This window comes from Cebus imitator, unplaced genomic scaffold, assembly GCF_001604975.1.
Source record: "Cebus imitator isolate Cc_AM_T3 unplaced genomic scaffold, Cebus_imitator-1.0 Scaffold385, whole genome shotgun sequence".
In the NCBI taxonomy this organism is placed as follows: Eukaryota; Metazoa; Chordata; class Mammalia; order Primates; family Cebidae; genus Cebus; species Cebus imitator.
In genome coordinates, this window is record NW_016107700.1 from 1,913,317 (window position 1) to 1,924,631 (window position 11,315).

The following is an 11,315-nucleotide window of genomic DNA, read 5'->3' on the forward strand; positions in this document are numbered from 1 at the left end:
AATATCCATCAAGTGGTGAGTGCATAAAGAAAATATCCACATAATGGAATGCCATTCAGCAATTTAAAAAGGGACAAACCGATAGATGCTACATGGCTGAACTTCAAAAACACATTGCTAAGTGAAAGAAGCTAATCACAAAAGACGACATATTGTATGATTCCATTTTTATGAAATTTCCCAAAAAAATCAAATATATAGACAGTGAAAGCAGATCAATAGTTGCTTTGGGATGGAGCTGGGAGCAGGGATTGACTACAAATGGACACAAGTAAACGTTTTTGGATGATGAAAATATTAAAGCTGGATTGTGATTTAGAGAGTTACTTAAGATCATTGAATTATACATGTATAATAGGTGCTTTTTGTGATAGGTAAGTTACAACTCAATAAAGCAGTTTTAAAATTAATCACTTTCAACTGGTGTACAAAATTATAGGGGTGGGCATTAATTATGGAACAACAAAATGAAAATGGATATTAGCTTAGAAAAATAGTCCAAAGGGGAATACTGGGAGAAACATTAAAAGATATTGCTCGCACATGTAATCCCAGCACCATGGGAGGTCAAGGCAGATGGATCACTTGAGGCCAGGAGTTCAAGACCAGCCTGGCCAACATGGTGAAATCCTATCTCTACTATCCCTACTGAAAATACAAAAATTAGCCAGGCATGTTGGCACACACCTGTAGTACTAGCTACTCGGGAGGCTAAAATGGGAGAATCACTTGAACCCAGCAGGTGGAGGTTGCAGTGACCTGAGATCATGCCACTACACTGCAGCCTGGGCAACAGAGTGAGACTGTCTCAAAAATAAGTTTTTAAAAAAGATACCAGTCTTACACTACCAGAATAAATAAAAAATGATATTGTTTGTAGGACTAAATTGTTTTCACAGAGAACTAGACACTCATTCTAAACAAATTGGTCAAATAATGCTAATGTTCATCAGGATTTAGCAAATTTCTGATTTTTGCAGGAGAAGCAAAAACCCTTTTATTTGAACCAAATATAACATAAATAATTGATAAAGTTTCTGGTAGATATATTTTAATGGAAATTTTCTGACTGAGGAGACATTTGAAAGTTACTTGATTAAGTTCCAATGAATAAATACATGGACAGAATTTTAATCTCTGGAATTTGAGATGAGATTTTTATAAATCTTTGCAAAATGTATCCTACGCTTCAGACTTTTCCTAAGTATTTGTATATATGTTGCTTCATGTGAAAGAACCTTTTTAAATTTGAAATAAAATGGGTTTTTCAATCAACTCTGAGTGAAGATAGAAAAATATATCTGTGTTATAGTTTTTTAAGAATTTGTCTAGCAGGTTTTCCAGTTTTTACTAGAAACTCCCCCATAAAGAGAAAAAGCAAAATCTGTCTGTACTGTCTGTTGAACATAAGAATGCAAAAAAGATAACTTAGACACAGCCATTGACAAATTTGCAGAAGTTAAGGCTTAAAAATTATAATCATAATATTAATTATTGTGACAGAACAAAATCAGCATAAAGTTTATTTCCTTTTTTCAAGAAACACATTAATGTAATTAAAATTATTAATTAACTACTCCTTTCATTTTTTTGTATTGTAATATTTGTTTATATTGGCACTTATTTATTTAGACAAAAGTCCTTACTATTTGCTTTTATTTTCTGGGACTTATTTTTTTATTTTATTTTTTTTTTTGAGATACAGTTTTGTTCTTGAGGCCCAGGCTAGAGTGCAATGGCGTGATCTCGGCTCACTGCAACCTCCGCCTCCTGGATTCAAGCAATTCTCCTGCCTCAGCCTTCCGAGTAGCTGGGATTACAGGCACCTGCCACCATGCCTGGCTAAGTTTTGTATTTTTAGTAGAGACAGGGTTTCACTATGTTGTCCAGGCTAGTCTTGAACTCCTGATCTCAGGTGATCCACCCTCCTTGGCCTCCCAAAGTGCTGGGATTACAGGTGTGAGCCACCGCGCCTGGCCTATTATTATTATTATTCATTTTATTTTATGATTTTACTGAAAATGATTTTGTCATATGAAAAGAAAGGACAGTAAAAAAAGTTATTTTTTTAATTCCAGGTGGCAAATAAGCTAGGCACACACCTGAGTAAAAGTGAATGAAGAAATTCCTACCCTTACGTTTGTATTCACTCATTCGAGAAGTATTTACTAAGCAAGTGTAATATACCAGGAAATGTTCTAGATGCTGGGGATACAGGAAATCCCTATAACTCATGGAGTTTACATTCTAGCGATTCACTCAGGAATCCTGTATGGAGCTCTCCTTTTCCATCCAAGTGCAGTGGTTATTGGAGCTGGCTTGCATCAGCTTATGAGAGCCAGGAATGTGCATCTCTTTCCAACTCCCTATTCAATGATGTTATGCTAGTAACTTCCAATTGGCCATGGTGGGAATATTTACACCATGGAAATAGGCAAAAGCTCTAAATCAGGGCTTTTGCTTTTGGAGTTAGTTGCTAAATATTGATCAGCCTACGATTACAAGTCATCCAGTCAGAGAGTTCTTCCCTGATTATTCATTTATAGAAGACTGCCCCAGTTATTCTGTCATAGCTCCCTGTGTTATTTATTTTATAGCATTTATTACTCCTAGAAATGCTCTGTTCCACTGATTTATTCCACTGGTATTTATTGAGTGCTTACTATATGCCAGGAACTGTTAAAGTACTTGGGATCTAACAAAACAGAGATCTCAACCCTTGTGGGGCTTACATTCTAGCATGGGCAGACGGATTTTTAAAACAATGAGCACAATAAGTAAATTTTGGGGGGTTTTAGAAGGTGATAAGTTCTGTGAAGGGGTGGAGGAAAAAGTAGAGGAGGGCAAGGAGGATCTGAGTTAGGGACATGAGTGATGATTCTAAACGGAGAAGTCAGTGTGGGTCTCATTGAGGTTATATGGAAATGCGGACCAGAATAAGGTAAGGGAATTATCTGTATGAACAGTATTCCAGACAGATGGAAAAGTCCGAGCCCAGAACCTACACTGGCCTGGACTGGCAAGTTCTAGGAACAGCAAGGCCAGTGGGGCTGAAGTGGAGTGAGCTGAGACAGGTGGCTGGAGAGATGAGGTCAGTTCATGTGAGGCTTTGTAGGTGCTTAAAAGACTAATGTGCTTGGACTCTACTGGGCTCTCTGCCCCTTTAGGTTGATCTGAATTAATTCTACTCTATTTAATTTCTGTAGTTTAACAATCGTTATATCTGATATTTTATTCTTTTTTCAGAAGTATCTTGCATATTCATGGACATTTACTCTTTTATATGAACTTTAGGACCTATTAATCCAGTTACAATAAAAAATCCTGCAGAGTTTGTATTGGAATGAATGAAAATTGTAGATTTATTTGGGGAGAGAAGTGATACCTTTGTAATAGGAAGTATTCCCATCCATATCTTGCCATTTATTATTTTATTTATGTTCTTTTTATATATTTAAAAACATTTTGTATTGTCCTCTATGAAGATCTAGTACATCCTTTATGAGATACATTCCTAGATGCCTTAGAGTTATTATTGACCCTGTGAATGGTATCCTTTATGCCTAATACTCTCTTATTAATTTAAATAGTTTTTCTCTAGATTCTCTGGATTTTGTGATTGACTGTAATATCAACTGCAAATATGGATAGTGTTCTCTTTTTCTATGCTAATACGTCTTACTTATTTCTCTTACTACATTGGCTAGGAGCTCCAGTATAATCGTGAATAGTAGTGCTGATAGCAGTCTTGTTCCTGACTTAATGGAAATGCTTCCAGACTTTTAAGCATAAAGTTTATGTTTGGGGTAGATACACTTTAACAGATTGAAAAAGTTCCCTTCTATTCCTAATTTGCTAAGGGTTTTGAAAATTATGAATCTACATTTAGTTTTGTTGAATGATGTTTTTAGATTTTTGAGAGGATCGTATGATTTTTCTCCTTTATCAGTTAATTGGCAAATCACAGGGGAAAATCTCCTAATGTTAAATTATCCTTCTGTGAGTAAAGGGAAAATTAATAACAGGCCAGGGCTCATGCAAGCCTGCCTGACACTGACCTTGGTCTTCCACAATACTGTTACCTTGGAAACTGCAGAGTTAACATAAACAGGGGATATTGTGTATGCTGACTACACAATTGTGTGGAACTGTGCATGGGTTTGGAGGTGTTGCCAGTGAGCGTACAGGCCATGAACTTATGCAACTGTGAATGGTGGGAAATACTGGTGGGAAATAGAGGCTTCAGGTTATTTTTAATTTTTTTTTTCAGAGACAGGGTCTTGCTTGAGACCCAGGCTGATCTCACACTAGGTCCAAGCTATCCTCCTGCCTCCGACTTTCAAAGTGCTGGGATTACAGGTGTGTGCCCCTGCAACTGGCTAAGGCTTTAGGTTCTATGAGTCAAAGTGGTCACTGCACACCTTGGCTCTCCTGTGGCAGCTGTAAGTGCCCTATGGATGAATGAAAACAGGACCTGTGTACTTGGGTAGCCACTGGGCCATCTGGTGAGATGAAGATGCAGCATCTGCCATATCTCCTGCCTTATATTCTAGGTTACAATTTATTGCCATCTCATGAGTCTTACTGCCAATTTGAACCTATAATCACAGCTGTAGTCTGCAGCTTCTTTCAGGGATTATATTTAGCATAATTACGGGGGCTGTATTTTAACTTTACCTCTAGGGGGCAGTCATGGACCATAAATTGGTATGCTGTTTTAAAAATCATCTTGAATAAATTAAACTGAATGCCCTTTTAGGTATGTACTTTTTTATTTTTTTTATTATTTTTTTTATTTTACAGATGAAGAAACTGAGACTTAAAAAAATCTAAATAACTTTCTTAGTCCACATACATTGTAAGTAGCAAAAAGCAGATCTGGGGTTTTAACCTACATTTATTTGCCACTAAAGTACATGCCCTTAATACACACAGAGGAACCCCCACTTCTCTCTTCTTCCCGCCTGTCCCCTCTCTATCCCTTTACCCCTAGAAGCAGTCAGCTAAGTGGTTAAATGCACTAATTCTGAAGTCAACCTGCTTGACTAGGGAAGATTGGCCCATATAGGTACCTAAAGGTTAGAATAGCAGCAGGAGATTCACATGAAAAATAAATTACCTACCACACCTACCAAAGTCTGACTCTGTGGCTTACCAGCTGTGTGACCATGGGAAGGTTACTTCATTCTTCTGTGGCACAGGTCCATCTGTAAAAGTGAGATGATAGAGGAAATTTTGCTAAGCCTTGAGCATGTGTAGATGGACTTACACCCTGCATGGCTCTGAGACTGGAAGAGTAATAAAATGCAAATATCGATCAGTTAGGGTCCTAGAAGAAGGAACCAAAGCAACTGCTTCTGGGAAAATTGATCAGAAAAAAGAAAACATAACAAACAAAAACAAAAACCTTAACCTGATGAGGAACTTTTTGTGTTTGTGATTTGTGCCTCAGCTGTTTAATTGGATTCAACTTCATGGATTTACCGGGTCAACAAAGTTTCCAAAAAGCACAAATGCGCGGGCATGGTGGCTCAAACCTGTAATCCCAGCACTTTGGAGGCCGAGGCAGGTTGATCACGAGGTCAGGAGATCCAGACCATCCTGGCTAACACGGTGAAACCCTGTCTCTACTAAAAATGCAAAAATTTAGCTGGGCATAGTGGCACACGCCTGTAATCCCAGCTACTCTGAAGGCTGAGGCAGGAGAATCAGTTGAACTGGGGAGGTGGAGGTTGCAGTGAACCGAGATGGCACCACTGCACTCCAGCAACAGAGCAAGACTCCAGCTCAAAGAAAAGCACAAATGGAAGTGGGGCTCAGCTCCGTTAGGCCAGATAATCCTGAGAGGACAAACTAAGGCCTTATTTAAACCAATCACCTCTCCTTATGAAACTGTGTGGCTTTTACCCTTACAAGCCCACCTTTATCTTTGGACTGGGTGTCAGTCTTCATGAGACCTGCTCTTCCTTGTATATTACTCACCTAAGAGTAAACCCTTAATGTTCATATGAAAGAGTGGTCAATAGCACTGATCATCAGAGAAATGCAAATCAAAACTACAATGAGATATCATCTCTCTCCAGTTAATTAAAATGGCTTTTATCCAAAAGTCAGGCTATGACAAATGCCGGTGAGGATGCGGAGACATGGAGAACCCTCATACGCTGCTGGTAGGAAGGTGAATTAGCACAACCACTATGGAGAACAGTTTGGAGGTTCATCAAAAATCTAAATAGAGCTACTCTATGAAACAGCAATCCCGCTACTGAGAATATACCCAAAAGAAAGGAAATCAGTATTTCAAAGAGATATCTGCACTCTCATGTTTACTGCAGCACTATTCACAATAGTCAAGATTTGGAAACAACTTATGTGTCCATCAACAGACAAATGGATAAAGAAAATGTGGTACATATACACAATTGAGTACTATTTAGCTATAAAAAAGAATGAGATTCCGTCATTTACAACAATGGAATGGATGGAACTGGAGGTTATTATGTTAAGTGACATGAGCCAGGCACAGAAAGACAAATTTCACATGTTCTCACTCATTTGTGGAAGCTAAAATTTAAAATAATTGAACTCATGGTGATAGAGTAGAAGAATGGTTAGCAGAGGATGCAAAAGGTCGTGGGAAGGGTGGGGAGAAGAAATGAGGAAGCTTCCTAGGTACAAAAATAGAATGAATGAGAGCTAGTATTTGATAGCACTACAGGAGAACTATAATCAATAATAATTTAATTTTACATTAAAAATAACTAAAAGAGTATAATTTGATTGTTTGTAACACAAATGATAAATGCTTGGGGTGATGAATACCCCATTTACCCTGACGTAATTATTACACATTGCATGCCTGTATCAAAATATCCCATGTGCCCCATAAATATATACACCTACTATGCACCTACAAAAATACAAAATAAACTCTGTTTAAAAAAAAGAAAAGGAAGCTCTCAATGCGTTAGCTAATCGTCCTGAGTTATTCGTTAATATTTAACCTGAAGACCCAATCCTGCATGGCCTAACTTTGTATTGGATCAGGTTTCCTCTGCCTTACTTAGCAGTACACTCAGTTTAATACTCACTACATATCAGTGTTTATCTGGTCTTTTATTAGGGAAAATAGTTCCTATCTCATAAGATTACTTTGATGATGAAATGAGATGACACATGTAGAACAAAGCCTGAGGTGGCAAGAGCTCAATAAATGTTACTGTCATTAATTCAACAAACATCATTTTTAGCATCTCCTATATCAGACACGATTCTCCATCCAAAGGATACTAAGGTCTTTGTATCAGGAAGGGTCTAATCAGGACAGAAACCACAGCAGTTATTTGAGCAGAGAAAATTTAATATAAAGAATCATTGTCAGCCAGGTGTAGTGGCTCACACCTGTAATCCAGCACTTTGGGAGGCCAAGGCAGGCAGATCATCTGAGGTCAGGAGTTTAAGACCAGCCTGGCCAACATGGTGAAACCCTGTCTCTACTAAAAATACAAAAATTAGCTAGGTGTGACGGTGTGTACCTGTATTCCCAGCTACTTGGGAGGCTGAGGCAGAACTGCTTAATCCTGGGAGGCAGAGGTTGCAGTGAGCTGAGATTGCGCCATTGTACTCCAGCCTGGAAGACAAGAGCAAGACTCTGTCTCAATATATATATAGTTGTCTATGTGTAAAGTTACTAACTGCTGAACTGAAAAGGACTTATGATTTCTTGAAGGCAGAAGTTAGAGGAAGCAATGACCACTCCTAGAGCTGGGAGGACAAAGGGAAGGTATTTAAATGATTAAAATGCCAGCTTAGCCAAGGGGCCCTACAGAGCTGCACCTCAGATCTCTGAGGAAGAGGTACCACTCAGCTGTTGCTGGAGTCTGAATGAAGCATAATAAGGCTGCTCTGCAAATGTTGGGAAAATTGCGAAGTGGATTCAGCAACCTCCACAGGAAGGAACTGCCTCTGATGCAAGGCAAGCGAGCCCCAAAGAGGAGCTTAGCCCCCAAGGGTTCTTGGCTTTGCACAAGAGAGAATCCAAGGGTAAGCCAGAGGCAGAAGAAAACAGCTTTACTGAGGAAGCAGTGTTACAGCTGCGGTGGTGTTACATGTTCCAGCTCTGTGACTGCTCCTGCAGAGCAAGGCTGCCCTGGAGGCGGAGAGTAGCAGCTCAGGGCAGTTTTGCAGTCATATTTATACACACTTTTAATTGCATGCAGATCAAGGGGCAGTTTGTGCAGAAATTTCCGCGGAAGGCACAGCCTTTTTGGGTCATTATCATTGCCATGGAAAGGGGCAGTTGCCATGCAACTCCCTGGTGTTGCCATGACAATGATAAACTGACATGGTACACAGTGGGCATGTGTGATTAGAAGACTGCTTCCACTCCTACCCTGTTTTAGCTAGTCCTCAATCTGGTCCAGTGTCTGAGCCCCACCTCTGGAGTCCAGTCCCGCCTCCTACCTCACTGTGGCCCAGGTAAGGAAGTATTGCTAGGTGATGCTCACAAGTTCAGGAAGACCAAGGAAAGAAACCAGTGTCTTCCTCCTTCAGCCTTGCAGTCTCCCTCTTGTACCACCCACCAACAGAGCATGAGAGGGAGCCTGCTTCTGGCACTGCAGAAATACAGTTTACAGAGTCCCTGCCCCAACATTATGGTACAGAGTATAGAAGGATGGGTTAAAGCAATAGACAAAAGCTTAATAACCGGCACAGTCCATTGGTTCAACTATTCAAGATTCATGTGCACATATTTTTACATCTTTCTCCATATATGTCAGCTTTTCAAGAATAAAAGCAACCGCCTTTCTGCCTAACAAGATACAATTACCCTTTCATATAAACAAATCCTCTCCCCAAAATGAAGAGATGCCAAGTTGCAATAATCACTGTATCCATTTTTCGGAGACATTTATATCATCCATTTCTAAGACATGTTAATTACTTCTCAAATTGAGTCACAGTCCCAAGTGAATATTCAGCTGAGCTTGTCATTGCTTTCTATAAGCACTCCAGTGCATTCAAAAGAATCCATCCCACACCATAGTTCTTGCAGTCATCATCACTGGCATAATGACCAAGTGAAATAGCCACCTTGTCCCCCAAGGGACTTGTAATAGGCACTTCATCACAATCAACCACAGGCAAGTATGTGATTCATCATAATATCACTGCATGCTATGGATTGTTAGCATGCCATTTCCCATTGCCAGTGGAGCTCAGCACTGAGTTCAAGCCCAAGAATACATTAAAGCAATATCACCACCACCACCCAAAAAAGAAAACATTTTTGAGGAATTACTTCTTGGGACCACTCCTGAGACCAATTTCTCAAGCAGCTGTGGTCCAATGAGGAGAAAAAATACCACCAATAATGTGAACAAAAATAATTAAATAAAAATAATTGCTAACTAGGCATAAAGTTGTGAATGAGGGCACTAAAAGAGCAAAAACAGCAACAGCAAAAAACGCCACTGAGTTTGAGACCAGCCTGCACAACATAGAGTCTATCTCTACCAAAAAGAAAAAAAAAAAAAAAAAAGCTGGGTGTGACGGTACATGTTTGTAGTCCCAGCTACTCAGCTTGGTCAACAAAGCAATGAGTAACAACATACAACAACAACAAATAACAACACAACAACATATGATAGAGGAGTAGTTGCCACTCCTAAGACTGAGGGAACTATAAGAGGTTTGAATTATTAAAATTATTAAAATTTGTGAGTTTAGAAGAAGGGCACTCCAGAGCTGAAACTCATCTCTGAGGAGGGGTCATTGCTGCTTGGATGATGCTGGTGCCTTTCAACCTGGGAGAGGGCTCCATGGGACTGAGACCCAGGCCTCTTGGGGACAGGGCACTGTCTGGCTGGTGCTGGTGTCTCTGAGAAGACCACATTGGGGCTGACTCTGCAAGCAGTGGGAAATTGCAGAGTCAGTTCTGGAGAGAATTGCAGAGCAACTGGTCTCAGCTGCTGCTCCAGGAAGGCACTGCTGCTGCCAGGGAGTAGAACAGAAGCGTTGCTGGAGTGATGCTTGCTGAACATGCAGGCCATCAGACAGCCCACAGGAAATTCACAGGGAACCAACAGAAGAAATGAGTTTCTTCTTCTGTCTCTATCATTGCATGCACTTTCTCCCTGTGTATTAATCATGTCTTTTTATTGCTTTTATTTGATGTTTTGACAACCTGGGGCCTTACTGACCCTGCAGGGACTGTCTCTCCCACACTAGCTAATCCCTAAAGACAGTTAACAACTTACCCTAGAGCACACCTTTCTTATGCAAAGTAACCCATTCAAAGCCCATAACCACTACCTTTTATTCTATTGGCCTCTCCTAAGCTGAGGTCAATATCTGCCTGCCCTAATGACCTCAGGGCTCACTACCAGACACCTAAGGATACCTCCTTTGAAGCCTGTTGAAGTTATTCGAACTAGCCAATTCTAGGCCTACTTACCCTGCCTTGGCCGTTCCTTCCAATGAAAACCACAATAAAAACTCTTGCCTACATTTTCCCCTTGTTCCTTCTGCCTCCTGACTGAGCCCGGGGCTTCTCTGTGCCCCCATCCCACATCCATGGTATGCCTTGCCTCCCATTTCTAGGGAACTGTGAGTAAACCTCTTCCTTCATGACATTCCCTTCCAAGTCTGCTTGTCTTACAATACCTGATTAAAACAAACGCAAATCCAGGTGCCCCAAAAACACCCTTGGAGCATCCCCTATTGACAAAGCCTAACAGCCAGCAAAGCAAAAATGTGGTTTTCAGAGTCCCAGCCCCAGCTTCACAAAGGAAGACATAGAAAGGAGGGTTTGGAGCAGAGAGATGGCAGCTTAGTCACCAGCACAGTGTGCAAGTTAGATAAGGTGCAGACTGCTAAGGGCCCTATAGTCCAGGGCACAATTGTTCATGACTAGAACGTACCAGAGTAGAAAATTGCACCTTTGAGGCATGACTCAGCTGAGACACCACAAAAAGCCCAGCGGATGGGGTCTGGGAGTGCTTGGACTGGAGGAGGGTTTGCCTTGTAAAAGGGGCCGATCAGAAACAAGCAACTGCACTAAGGCAACATCCAGCAAATTCCAAAGGAGGAGAGGAAGCCAGCTATGCAGATATCTGGGAATCACTCTGAGACGATCACACCTGCCTTCAAGGAACGGCAAAGGGATCTTGTGATGTTAATTTTATGTTAACTTGGCCATGCTGTGGTGCCCAGTTGTTTGGACAAACAACAGTCTGACAGTCTAGCTGTTGCTATGTAGGTAATTTTTTGCATGTGATCAACTTTTTTTTTTTTTTTTTTTTTTTTTTTTTTTT

The 11,315-nt window shown here is 40.4% G+C and overlaps 1 non-coding gene across 1 annotated transcript; it reads left to right on the plus strand.

The window, feature by feature from the left end:
- The first annotated feature begins 1,301 nt into the window (after positions 1–1,301).
- On the plus strand, positions 1,302–1,364 carry LOC119468142. The gene has a single exon (XR_005196783.1). It is a non-coding gene; the product is annotated as a U7 small nuclear RNA (small nuclear RNA).
- The last annotated feature ends 9,951 nt before the right edge of the window (positions 1,365–11,315 follow it).